Raw genomic sequence first — 11,830 nt, forward strand, 5'->3', positions numbered from 1 at the left:
GCAGCTTGAGAGATATTCCGTCAGGACCAGCTGACTTCCTAATGTTTAGATTAGTGAGGCTTTCAGAAACCCAGGCCACACTAACTGAATGAAAATAAAAATTAAGTTTCGGTGCCTTCGTCTAAATATTGGCAAAACTGGCGTGGCTGGAAAATTTACCCACGGACAAGGTTAAGACGGGCTCATTAATTGTAGGAGATGTAAAGTATTCATTAAGAGACGCACCACATTGTTAAGTTTCTCTGATGATTGCTACCCTTGCTGCATTTAATATTCTGATCGAGTTTCTCGAAAGAACTTACGAAGAGAGCCTTTTCAAATAATTCTATGAAAATTAGATTTTTCGGCAGCTTTCGCGCAAAGACAATTTGTTTTCTTCACCCTAGTACTATTTATCAATAAAATTTGGAGGATGTGTTTGAAGAAAGCAATTGCACTCGGAACCCTAAAATGTCCGGGATTAATAATGTTTAAAGAGTCCTGACTATGCTTTAGTCGAGCGGTTTTATTTGCCATTGATATAATTTTTAAGTGAGTTATAATGATTTAGCTGGCTTGAATTCCTTTGCCTTTTCCCTTTCTATTGGACTGAGAATGAATTCTGAATGCCATTAGAGAACTTCGAGGGGCCCATCTCAAACAAAATAGTTACATTTTAACTTAGACCAGGCTGAAATCCAGCGGAAAAGTGCTGAAACATGAGCTACAGCGCAGGGCACTCTGGGAAGTAGTAACAAATTTCTTCTCCTGTGATTGTCTTGCTCGAAGCGCGGACGATATTACTACAAACTATATAAAGACGAGCTTGAGTAGCGAGGGATCAAACATATCTTTTGTCTAATGAACGTTTTGTTACTAATGGCCGGTCAAGCGTGACACACTCAATCGATACATGGCGCAATTTAATCTCGAGCTTTGTTTCCGGGTAGCTTTTCTCGCTGTACTTCTTCCTCTGGCTTCAGGTGAGCACTCTTTCATTTGCTATCTATTAGAAATATTTTTTTCAATTTGATGTTTACCTTTAGGGTGCTTGGTTGGGTATTTCTTACATCAATATTATATTTGACATTATTAAAAACTGGATCATTGGATAATGCAATTCAAGACTTTTCATTGGCTTAGCCATTATGTTATATGAGCCAATATGCCATAAACTACGATATGGTAAGCGTACACATAAGCTTAAAATTGAAAGGGAGCTAAAAATGTAATAAAATTTAATAATTTAATGTAGCATTTTTAATAAAACAATTATTCCATTCGCGTTTGTTGGATATGAGATGATTATAGCCAACGAGGCGCGTAGCGCCTCGTTGGCTATCTATCATCTCATATCCAACGCGCGCTCGTGGAATAATTATTGAGTATATACACATCTGGATGCCGATCCTATTCACTCAGGCTAGGCATTGACCGTGGCTAGTCTAAGTCTTATTTACATACTTTAATATATTCTATTTATATTATTATTATTATTATTATTATTATTATTATTATTATTATTATATTGTATCTAGCTCAGTTTGGAAGCATGGGGAAATGTTCCAAATTTAGATAAGACTTTAAATCATTCAGCAAACAGTCAGACCATTATGAAACAATTTTGTTGCATTGAAGCTATGAGTTTGTTTCATCTCCCATCCCGCTGTTGTTTTGTAGAACTTTACATTAGTCAGTTGTTTTGCACCCAAGGGATTATATTGGAGTTGTGTGAAATTTAGCCCCTTCAAAAAAATGCTTTTTGGTGTTTTATCTGAGCAATGCCTCTACTAATCTCTCAGGAACTCAGTACATGTACAACTTCTCCCTCAACTATCACCGGAAATTATATTTCAACTTCTAATTAATACAGGGTCACAGACTGGTTTTGTGCTAGTTTTTTAACAAGAGAAACAATAAGTCTTACAATAGCATTTTAGCCATTACAGACATTTGCTTACGGAAGTAAGCAACGCGCCTCACCTTATACTCTGCGACACTAATTGACAACATATTCACCAGCAACCTTACACATAATGTTTTTAGTGGCATTATACTAAATGATTTATCTGACCACTTACCTGTTTTTGCATATATTAACGACGCAATTCTAACGCGCAGCACAGAAAGTAAAATTATGATGCGCACATTCAATAACGATAATTTGCAAAAATTCAACGAGAACCTTTCAAACGTAAAATGGTCCTCATCTCGCAACATGGATGATCCCAGTGAGGCCTATAATGATTTTATTGAAGAATACTCCAGCGTCTACAATGCCTGTTTTCCCTTAAATGTTTTCAAAGGTAAACAGGTGAACACGTTCTTTTCCCCATGGTTTAGCCCTGGACTTCTGAAATCAGTTAACAAGAAGAACAGAATCTACAAAAAGCTTGTCACATCGCCCTCCACATCTTCTGAAACGAAGTATAAAGCCTATAAAAACAAACTCACACACCTCATTCGCATTGCCAAAAAAAAACACTATGACTCCAAATTTGAGAATGCCAGAAATGACCTCAAAACAACTTGAAAATTGTTAAACAAGGTTATCAACAAGCGTAAAAATAAGTCATCTCTTCCCACATCATTTAAATCTGAAGGCAGAACATTAACGGATCCAATGGAAATCGCTGACAGATTCTGCAGATACTTTACAAACATTGGTCCTAACCTAGCTAGATCTATACCCAGTGTGAATCCTTCTTTTCGTTCTCATCTCGGTTACAACAAACATCCCTCCATTAACTTAAAGCCCACCACAACTAGTGAACTGGAGAGTATTTGTAGCATGTTCGCTTCAAAGAAAGCTCCTGGCTCTGACAGTATCCCAATGCATGTCATTAAATATTCATTTCACCTTATTTCTGCTCCTTTGGCAGATATCATCAATATATCTTTACTAAAAGGCATTTTCCCGGAGAAACTTAAAATTGCATCTGCAATCGACTAACACCACACAACGGTGGGTGTTTTCCTAGATCTTTCCAAAGCATTCGACACTCTCGACCACCAAAATCTTGTTTGCCAAATTGGAACACTATGGTATCCGTGACGTGGCTCTGCAGTGGTTTAAAAGCTACTTTTCTTTCCGCCAGCTATTTGTCCAATTAAATCAAGCTTGCTCTCCGATGAAACCATCAAGTGTGGTGTCCCTCAAGGTTCGATTTTAGGCCCACTATTGTTTATTCTATACATTAATGACCTTCCTAATGCCTCTGAATTATCAGACCCTCTAGTTTTCGCTGATGACACCAGTATATTTTATTCTCACTCAAATCTAAATTGCTTAGAATCTATACTTAATGATGAACTCCAAAACATTGACGTTTGGCTAAAATGTAACAAGCTTTCAGTTAATGTAAAGAAAACCAACTATATAATTTTAAACCCAGACAGAAGAAATTTAACTCCAGCATTTCTCTCTCCTTTGGAGGTAAACTCCTACAAAAAGCTAATGTAACTAAATTCCTTGGGGTCTATATTGACAATCATCTCACCTGGAAATACCATATCAGCTATGTATGTAAACAAATCGCTAAATCAATAGGTGTTATATTTAGGTCTCGCTTTTCCCTATCCTCTGCAACCAAGCTCACTTTGTATTACACCTTAGTTTATCCTTATATCGTCTATTGTAACTCCGTCTGGTCGTCCACATACGTATCTAACTTAAATAGAATTTATTATTTGCAAAAGCGAGCTGTGCGGGTTATCACCAACTCAGGCTATCGAGACCACTCTGCCCCTTTATTCTCCAAACTAGGAATTTTAGATATTTTCCAAGTAAATACGTTTGAAATCGCTAAATTTATGTTTTATTTCAAAAATAACTTATTGCCCCCATTGCTTCTCGATCTTTTTGTAAGGAATAGCCAAATTCACAACTATGGTACCAGAACAGTCAGTAATTATCGAACGCAGTTCTGCCGTACAAATGTCAAGCAATTTACTATTCTCTACCAAGGTCCTAAAATTTGGAACTCTCTCCCTATTTCAGTCACTCGTTCGTCAAACTTTCTTAGCTTTAAAGCGAAATTGCAAGAGTTTTTACTTAAATAATCACTGAATTGGCCAAGCCGCACATTCACAGCACTTTTTCTTTACTTAATTTATTATTCTAAGTTAGGTGGCTCTCCCATAAGCCTTGTGGCTTCTTGGGTCTCCTCGCCTTCTAACTGTTATCGCTGTAATTATCTATTTTTTAATTGTTAAAATAAGGCAAATAAAGATGATGATGACGATGAAGTCTCCATGGTTCATGGTTCAATCATTTGGCCATCAATTTCTAAGCTGAATGTGGCCGTATGTTTATGAAGTAGCCGAGACTTAAAAGTAGTCATTGATACAGTATATTAAGAAAATAATTATGAAATAGTTTCAAATTTTGCAAAATAGCATTGTAAGAACAATCTTGAGGAGTTTGCAAGTGCAAAGTTTATCCGCTTTCAGCCAACAGCATAGTATGGCTTCAAATAATATAATATACCGTTTATTTGCCACATTGCAGAATTAACTGAAATAAAGGGCTAAATTTACAATCAATAATTAATTAAAACTACAATTACTATAAGAACAATAAAAATATCTTAATTAACTATTTACATGTTTGCATATTCACTATTGAAAGAGATAAAGGAACCTGAACGCTGGGTCCGGCAACGACTCCTATAACAGGCGTCCCCAGTTCACGTCTCAGCAAAAGCGAAGGATTATTTCTTTATAGCGTCACGCGTTGTGTGACGCGGTGTTAAGTTAGGCGAGCAACAGTTGAGAATTTGAATGCGTTATAAGGAATACTACAGGAAATAAAATATGGTCCAGTTAAAACACTAAATATTCCGAAATGTTGATATTTTACACGTTAGATCAGTAAAACTTACTCCTTCCTTGTGTATTCGTCGTGTTTTTTGGCGATTTCTGCTGTTTTGGGCTTCCTTTGCCATTACTATTTTTCCTGTTATCAGACGAGGTGAAGGCTGCACACTACGATTTCGACCGTTGTCCACGCGGAGGCGGTTTGCGCCCACAAAATCCATCTATTCGGCAATTTTTTTATCCGCAGCTTACGATCCGAGATCATTGCACCCTGGAAAGTGTCTCGATTCCAAAAATCTCCGCGCATTACGCTGAAAACGAGCGTTTTCTACCATCATTTTCAAGTTTCTTTCTTTCTGCCGTTCCCTTGACGTGCAAACTGGACACGGCCGCGCAAGAAGCCTGGGTCTAACGTCAATTTAATCTCCACTGATAGTGGTATGGTCAATTGATGTACAATACTTACCCCATCCCCACAGAATATTCTGCTGGGTTTGCAGTGAACACTTACATTGAGTAAAATGCCATCGAAGGCGACGAGATGGGGCGAGACTGACCGCGAAGCGAATAGTAGTATCTTCAACTTTTGTTCTGTTTTCTCTGACATTCTCATTCCCTGACGTTCTCAGATTCCCAAAAGAGTACACAATGGCGAAAGTTCAAGATGAAGATCTTTAGATTTCATGAGCGGAACTTTGTAGATCGATAACTGATTTTCAAATAACGGTCGAATAGCTTGAATTTACACAGAAAAAATTTTCATTGCGAATCTTATATAAACATTTAGGTAGTTCAGGACAACGGATCAAAGCGAGGTGTCTCTGTGGGGATGGGCTAAGTATTGTACATAAATTGACCGTACCACTATCAGTAGAGATAAAATTGACGTTAGACCCAGGCTTTTCACGCGGCCCTGTCCACTTTGCACCTCAAGGGAACGGCAGAAAGAAAGAAACTTGGAAATGATGGTAGGAAACGCTCGTTTACAGCGTAATGCGCGGAGATTTTTGGAATGGAGACGCTTTCCAGGGTGCAATGATCTCGGATCGTAAGCTGCGGATAAAAAAACTGTCGAATAGATGGATTTTGTGGGCGCAAACCGCCTCCGCGTGAGTGGGTAAAAAAAAGGGGTTATATTAGGTGTCAATTGGAACGAAAGTTCTGTTCCTTTCTCCTGCCATTCCTGTGGCGAATGAATTATACTGAACTAAACTAAACTAAACTCCGCGTGGATAACGGTCAAAATCGTAGTGTGCAGCCTTGACTTCGTCTGATAACAGGAAAAACAGTAATGGCAAAGGAAGCCCAAAACAGCAGAAATCGCCAAAAAACACGACGAATACACAAGGAATGAGTAATTTTTACTGATCTAACGTGTAAGATATTCACATTTCGGAATATTTAGTGTTTTAACTGGACCATATTTTATTTCCTGTACTATTCCTTATAACGCATTCACAACTGTTGCTCGCGCAACTTAACACCGCGTCACACAACGCGTGACGCTTTGACGGAATAATCCTTCGCTTTTGCTCGAGACGTGAACTTTGGACGCCTGTGCTCCTTTCAGCGTAAACAACACTTCTGAAGCCATACTATGGAATGCTTCTAACTAAAAGTATTTATTTGCTCCTCTTGTGTTTGTCTTCCCCTGAGACAAATATGTATTGTGGGTCAATTTTTTTCTTTGGTTTGAATTTTTTTAAACTGGTTTAAATTTTTTGAACTGGTGTAAAATATTGAAACTGCAGGTTTAAATCTTTTGAGCACACCACATTACTCATTCTCATTTATTTGAATCTTTTTTTGTAAAATACTTTGTGTAAAATAAACTTGTGATATTCCTTAATTTTCAAACTGTATGTCCACTATGATATGTTAGTCTCTGTGTGAAATTTAATTCAAGATGAGAAAGAGGGTTTTATGGTTGTTACTAGTGAGGGGAAATAACTCTTTTTCACAAACTCATGCCAAAAGAAAACATCCTATGCACCTAGCAATAAGCTGTTCGCAAAAACTTTTTCTCCCAAATTGCAAAATATTGAAAGGATTGCAAACTTTGTGCTAAAATATGCTTGTACCGTGTATATTTGTCCTTGGACGTAATCTGTTCCTTAAAGCTGACAGTTTCCCCTGAGCGTAGCTCTCGGAAAACTGTTCACATCTTGGAACAGATAATGTCCAAAGAAAAATATCCATGCACATTTTTGTGCCAGAAAGAGGCTATTGTTTATATATTCATAAGTGCCTTGGTCAAGTCATAATTTTTTTTAAGGTAACTTTAGAGCTGACCAGGAGAAAATTAACTATCTGTTCTGGAGAACGTGACGTTGTGTTACATTTATGGTATTTTAAATGAGTGACAGGGATCAAATGTCAAGTACTTTTACTTCGTTCGAGATTTTGCCTTGTGAAGATCGAGTATTCGCCAAGGAGGTTTTGTCCTTAGTCAGAATAAAGTAAAACTTTCAGTTTAACCGCGGATTTATTGAGTCCTTCTTAACACCATCATTACCTTTTATTTCTTTTAAACCCTAAAATATCTTATTCACTCAGCTGAAATCCTTGAGGTTCTCCCTTTGCGAAATGAAATAAAGTTATCCTTGGATTATTATTCATGCTTGGTTGTAGTATATACACTGTAGATTCTGGAACCCAGTATGTATGTAACTGATGGGATTTTATCATAATGATTGTACATGATAAATTCTGGGACCCGGTAGGTTGCTATTGCAACATAATAGCTTGTCTCCTATTTTGTAGAGCATCGTTTACAAAAATATATAAGATATAAAGAATATATACATGTATCTAATGTATACAAACAGTTCTCACTTGCGATGGTTCTCCACAATCCTCTGGGTCAATGCTTTCTAAGTTCACAAGGATGACTGATCTACAGACTTATTAATAATCAACTTAAAATTGAAAAACACAACTGTTGTTGTGAACATGTATTTTAGTTCCAACAACTTCATGTTGCCTTCAAGTTGACTGCAAGTACTTCTATTAGCATTACAGCTTCCTGGCAGTGATACCATCAGTCTTTTCCAGGCATGGAGGAACCATAGCAGCAGGGCTTATACTGTTCTACAAAAAGAAAAGTTTTGGTGGGTCAGCGACAAATTTGAATACAACATTTGGATCAACATTAAGTAGAAATGTCACTGGGCCTAATGAGTATGCAGAATATGAATTTCAAGGCAGAAGTACTGCTTGGGGCCACAATATAGACATCGCAGTCTTGCTGGTTCTTGGAGGCAGTAAACACATGTTGTGTCAGTCGGAAAACAGCATTCCTCCACATAACAATCAAACAACTGTCTTCTTATGTTGTCCCATTTCTGGATGTTGGCGATATTTCTTTTCTCGTACGAAGATAGACCAGAACCGCTCTCACTAAACTCCTCAAACGAGAAAGGTTCGACGTTCTCAGGTTGTTCATTTTCAACTGAACCGGTTCGTGGCGGAATTTCCGCCGTCAGCGAAAAAGTTTTCCTCGATTTCTTTCCACTTTTGTCTACGAAAGTAGCGTCAAAAGAAAACGGCTTAAGCCCTTTTCTGCTCATTTGAAATTAGGAAAATTAAACGGTCCATACGAGCCGGTATACCAAATAAAACACCGAATAAAAGGCTACAATTAAAAAAGCCACCATCGATAAAACACACGCTGGATAAAACATAGGAGGAATAAATTTGTTGATAGAACGACCGAAATGAAATCTGGGAATGTTTGACAACGAGAATGCGAAGAATGTATTTTGAAGTGGGCTGAGCCCAGCAAGGGAAATTTCTTTCTCCGGGGTGAGCCCATTTCCTCCGAGTGATCAGGGTGTCAAAACCCATTGTGGTGTCAGGGAATCACCATGCTCGGAGACCCAGGGACTGAGTCGATTTCAAGTTAGGGCATGAAGAGCCCCAGGGGACATTCTCTTACAAGACTAGTTCAAAACGGTCGCAGTCGTTCTGCCACCTGATTGGTGCCAGAGAATCTTTGTGTTTTTCTGCCTAATCAGAGTGAAGTGTGCTTTAGAGTCCTTTCGTGTGTTTTAACACGGACATACACTAGTAGCTCAGTTGCTCACTATGTTTGTTTGGACCGTGCGGCGGAGATTTGCTTGAGGTGAAAAGTTTCAGTCTCAGCACACAATGTAAGAGAAATCCATCAGATTGTCCGCACAACCGGAAATTATACTGAATACTTTCGCAGGTATCACTAGAGAACGTGTTTTAAAGTTTGCGAGGTTTGTATACAACACGATAGTTGCAGTCATTGATATGTCGCTTTAAACGTTAAACGAGATTTAAGCTTAAATCTTTCTGGATTTTTTGCATAATTTGCAATGACTGAAACTTTGCCAATCCCGTGAAGTTATTTCGTCGCTCGGGCCACACAGGTATGTCGAGCAACTGGTACTTGCGCAACTTTCTGTGCGTGCCAAAATCTAATCTCATCTTTTGTAATCGTTACGGTGGCCAATTTACCACTTCAACTTTGTTGATATATCCAAGTTATTTCGTTACTCCCACCGACGCAGCCCAAAACAGTTTCTTTCGAAACTATCAGCCTTTAATCTCATCTTCGCTTGGAAAAAAAGAAAAGCTAAGCGTGGAAACTTTTGCTTATTAGATGTGGGTAGATGACCCTGTACTACTAAGCTGACGTTTGCAATAAAGCAAACCCGCCCTTTCCATCCAATATTTCTTGGTCTTTGGTTTTGTTTTTCCCATTGAAAACAGCATCGGATCGATTCCCAATGATCAAAGGTATTTAACTTGGTCTTCAACAATCGACAGAAGAGGTGAAATGACAATGACCAAGGGACTAGAAGGGAATCCGTGACCTTCCTAGCTCAAGAATTTCAACACTCTAGGCAGCAGTTGAAAGATTAAACTCTTTCCAAACCCCTTTGGTAACTACCCGAAAACATCTCTCCTTCCCACGATGTTCTCGTTAATAAGTTTTTGTTCAGATTTTAATTAGCTAACCGAAAACACAGCTAAGCTTTCTCTTAGCACTTGCTGGAGGTCGTCCACGAACCTAACGTTCTCTGCAACCTTGGCCGTCTTGTAAACAACTTTACTACAAAGCGAAGATTAGATTTTGGCGTGCACAGAAAGCAGAAAGCTACGTAGGCGAAAGCGCCAGTTGCTCGACATACCTGCGTGGCCCGTGCGACAAAATAACTTCACGGGATTGGCAAAGTTTCAGTCACCGCAAATTATGCAAAAAATCTAGAAAGATTTAAGCTCAAATCTCGTTTAACGTTTAAAGCGACATATCAATGATTGCAACCATCGTGTTGTATACAAACCTCGCAAACTTTAAAACACGTTCTCTAGTGATACCTGCGAAAGTATTCAGTATAATTTCCGGTAAGATTTTCGCGGACAATCTGATGGATTTCTTTTACATTGTGTGCTGAGACTGAAACTTTTCACCTCAAGCAATACTCCGTCGCACGGTCCAAACAAACATAGTGAGCAACTGAGCTACTAGTATATGTCCGTGTTAAAACACACGAAAGGACTCTAAAGCACACGTCACTCTTATTGGGCAGAAAAACACAAAGATTTTCTGGCACCAATCAGATGGCAGAACGACTGCGGCCGTTTTGAACTAGTCTTGTAAGAGAATGTCCCCAGGGGCTCTTCATGCCCTAACTTGAAATCGACTCAGCCCCTGAGTCTCCGAGGATGGGGAATCACCATATCACATTATAAACATTTACATATTATTTTACAAAGAAAAAAGGTTACATTCACCGATGACTGAACTTAAACTACTCCATTTTTTTTTTTTCAGAATTGCCGATATCGGGATCAAATCTGGAAGGCATTCATCGAAGATATAAAGGCGTCCTCACAATTTTACAAACCATCACTGTTCCTTAATTAACAGACGCTATGCAACGCTTTGGCATCGCACGAGACACGTTAAGAGACTACATCGGCCTGTGTGAACTCAAGAGCGTGGACCCCAAGAGATATGAAAGAATTCTGGCGAATGAGCGTGAGAAGACAGGGAAAACATCCGCCAAGAGTATTGAACGTCGTTGCAGGGTTACTTTGAAAGAACTAAAAACTCGCGTAAATTAATTGAAGGAGGAAAAGCAGCTCCTTTCTTTCTATCCAAATGACGGATTTTACTCCTAATCATTTTCAGAATAGGGGGCAATTTTCGCGAGGTTCTGGCGACGTGTTTTTTAGCTAGGATTATTTTCTTTGACGTTCTGTAGAAAGCAATCGGTTACTTCAAAATGTAGTGGGTAATTATAACAAACGGTACATTAGACATTTAACTGCAGGATTTCGACAGAGCCTCACCTTCTTGACTTCATTTTCGTTGTTATTATGTTTCAGTTGCCTTACCGGCTGCGAGAGTAAAGATAATATTATATTTGTGGTAATAACGATTAATGATTTTTAATGAATTTTTTAAACATGAATACTGAATTGCTTCATTAAAGTTATTGTTTATCGAAATACAATGAAGCTGTTCATAGAGAACTGATCCTCCCAGGAGGGTTTCACCACCTCCACGTAAACAGGACCCGAGCGATATGATAGATTTTAACATACCTCTGCTAGGAAAGCAGTGCAGTTGAAGAGGATTCATGCCTAAATTATAATACTTCATTCTGGTGGCTACGTTTCGCTTGATTTGGTGGTTTCGTTTCGATTGTTTCGGTGGTTTCGTTTCAGCTGCTCCAGTCGTTTTGGCTGTCAGTCGGTTGTTTCGCTTCCCTTGTTTCGGTGGTTTTGTTTTTGACGTTCCGTTTCGGTCGTTTCGTTTCGACAGTTTCAGTCGTTTCGGTTGTTTCGGTTTTTTCAGTCGTTTCGTTGTTTCTAGTTTTAGTCTATGCCCTGAAGAACAGCAGAAGTTTTATCCTGTTAAGATTTCCTTAAAAGACGTCCATACGGTCGACAATAGGTAAATTGCCATTCAAGCATCACTTAAGTGTCAGTAAAGTATCGGTGAAGAATCGGCCAAGTGTCGACCGAGTGTCGGCTAAGTGTCGGTGAAATATCG

The 11,830-nt window shown here is 38.7% G+C and overlaps 1 protein-coding gene across 1 annotated transcript in view; it reads right to left on the reverse strand.

Moving 5' to 3' along the window:
* The window catches only part of LOC111347091 (uncharacterized), a 325,446-nt gene that overhangs the window by 48,722 nt on the left and 264,894 nt on the right, over window positions 1-11,830 (reverse strand). The gene's annotated exons all lie outside the window — the stretch shown is intronic.

Source organism: Stylophora pistillata, chromosome 11 (genome assembly GCF_964205215.1).
Source record: "Stylophora pistillata chromosome 11, jaStyPist1.2, whole genome shotgun sequence".
Classification (NCBI taxonomy): Eukaryota; Metazoa; Cnidaria; class Anthozoa; order Scleractinia; family Pocilloporidae; genus Stylophora; species Stylophora pistillata.